Below are 2591 nucleotides of genomic sequence, written 5' to 3'. Positions count from 1 at the left end.
TAGTTAATAATATCCACCTTGTGTTTCTCATACACATATTCATTTGAAGCCTTTTTGCTGAATGTAGATGTGAAAAGTCATGTGTGGAAATGAGTGAGTTTAGTCTTACTCATAGTGTTAGTGGCTCTAGGGTGTTTTTCTTTTTTAACTCTGCATGTGAGGAAGATTGCTGGTTTGCCTCAAGTAAAGAGAAAAATCATTATTTCTCACATACAAGCATGTAGGAGGAATTCTAATGCTCTAAATGTTTGGAAGTTGGATTTTTTTTTTCCAGGCCACAGTGGAATATTGACGTTGTAATTAATTTTTTTTATCAGATACAGAGAGATCTTCAAAAGTGAATGTTTCTGTCTCTCTCCCCTTGGATTCCATTTTATTTTATTAAATCACCCACCTGCTAATTCTTTGGGTTTGTAATAGTGAGATAAGAGTGACATTTTTTAATTAGCACCTATTGACTTTCTCATTGTTTTTGGTTTTGAATTGCTCCTCTTTCTGTGGCGAGTGTCGGACATTTGGGAAATCACTTTAAGATTCAGCCTCAGGCTGAAAATGGCAATTTTGGGAAATCACTTTAAGATTCAGCCTTAGGCTGAAAATGCCAATTAAAAAGAGAAAGAGAGAGAGAGAGAGGTGGGTGTAAAGGAAAAAAAAACAGCATGTATGTTTCTCTGTCTGCCAGGAGATGGCAGCAGAGTTCAACGTTCGTTACAAGTTTTATTTTTAGTTTGGCTGACTTTAACTTAATTGGTACCTTATGTTGGGGCTAAAGAAAGTAAATTATTTACCTAAAATTAATTATTTTTATAAAGTGTTGCCTTCTTTCCTGTGCATATACATCTATGGGAAAAAAATCAAAGTGAAATGTTTCTGAAATCAGTGCCTCTGTGAAATGACAGCCATTTCATTACAGTATCTATAGTGCACGGGTCAAACTCAGGCCCGGGGGCCAAATCTGGGCTGCGGTGTAATTATATTTGACCCGTTACATTTTGTTTTTGTTTTTTTTGTTGGCCTTCCCCTGTATACTGGCAGGAATTTTAGTATTAGCGGTTTATGTGCTATGTTATAGCACATACATTTTGTTTTGTTTTTTGTTGTTGGCCTGTGAAAAAAAGATATACATTAAAAAGAATTTGAAAGGCTGCAGATAAAGAGTCAGTAAGAAACAAATACCACTCATGTGTGTCTTATTTCAAATTGAATTTGTCATGTTTTTACAATATTAAGCTTTGGTTGTTCCTGATTTAATGTTTACGCAAAACTAAAGTTTGTTAACATATGGAAAACATTCTACATTACAGATCTGGAAAGAAGGGAAAACATGAACAATGCCATCGATTTTTCAAGAAATATTAAGTTTGGGCCGTGACTTCGTCACAGTTTTTAATTTTGGTGATGGGACCAAATTGCCATAATCATGTAAAATCATGTAAGTGCTGTAGAAGCGAAAGAACATACAGGTGGGAATATGTTTCTGTTGAGTGAATTCATAACTGAAGAGCCCAAAGAGTAGAAAAAAAAAATAAGGAGAAGGTTCTAAGGAGAAATCCTGAGGTGGTACAGCTGTAAAATTATCTCCAGGAGACCAAAGGTGATGTTAGTCCTAAACAAAGCCCTTATCTAAATCTCATAAAAAATGTGTGTAATGAGCTTAGGATCCGAGCTTATGTCAGAAGATCATCAAATGAGTCGAGAGACCTAGTGTAAAAGGCTCAGGCTGACCTCTGACCTTATATATAAATAGCCCCAGACGACTGCCGTTTGTTTTTCAGCAAAAAGGGAAATGAGGCTGACTGCAGGGATTTTAGAGCTCAGTGTTGTTTAGCTGTTGTTTTCAGTAAGGTGTGAAGATGCACAAATAATGGAATGTACTTCAGAAATGAAAGGTTGACCCTTTAATGTATAATGAAGCCCACCAGAAGTCCTGTATCATGCGGTATGAAATGAAAGGCTGCATTAAAAACCTAATGTTCTGTGGTTAAGGGTTTGTTGTAGTTTAGTTGACCGTGAAACATTAATCAAAACTTCACAAGAGCCTGAGGGGGAAAAGGTGGAGGAAAAAAAACAAACATGAGACCAACTGAGGGGAATTAAAAAGGAAGTGAGACGTGGCAGAAACACACAAATAGGTTTAAAAAAGCAATCAGAACAGCAGCTACAAATGTTGTTTTTTTATGATTGTAGTCCGTATTAATCAGCAGGACAATCATTCCTCAGAGGCTGGTGACATATAAAAAGCTACTGAATGAATTAGTTGATAATCTTTGACTCAGTGGAGACTTGAATGTGTAACAGTGCACTTCATGTCCAAACTTCCAGTCAAACATTACATGTGCCGGACAGCAACTGCTCAGTGTGATTTACAGGAGACACAGAGGACGTGTTCACAGGTTCATTCAGGGCTTTGGGTTTGACTGCACGTGATTCTCACCTCTGATAAAGGGGACACACTGTATATTAGAAAGGTCTATATTTATACCACTTGCGTGATGATTGACTTGATTAAACTTGAACTTCTTTATTCCGACTTGAATCTCTGGAGACTTGACTAACAGCTGTCCATAATCTGTGACTTGGAACCATGGAGA

At 36.9% G+C, this 2591-nt stretch overlaps 1 protein-coding gene and 1 long non-coding RNA gene across 3 annotated transcripts in view; one reads left to right on the top strand and one right to left on the bottom strand.

The window, feature by feature from the left end:
- LOC112488136 (uncharacterized) overlaps positions 1-2591 on the top strand; it is an 87016-nt gene that overhangs the window by 15053 nt on the left and 69372 nt on the right. The gene's annotated exons all lie outside the window — the stretch shown is intronic.
- The window catches only part of LOC103390592 (sodium bicarbonate transporter-like protein 11), a 30018-nt gene that overhangs the window by 21857 nt on the left and 5570 nt on the right, over positions 1-2591 (bottom strand). The window lies entirely within an intron of this gene.

Source organism: Cynoglossus semilaevis, chromosome 15, assembly GCF_000523025.1.
Source record: "Cynoglossus semilaevis isolate Cse_v1.0 chromosome 15, Cse_v1.0, whole genome shotgun sequence".
Lineage (NCBI taxonomy): Eukaryota > Metazoa > Chordata > Actinopteri > Pleuronectiformes > Cynoglossidae > Cynoglossus > Cynoglossus semilaevis.
This window is presented reverse-complemented; position numbering and strand designations above follow the sequence as displayed.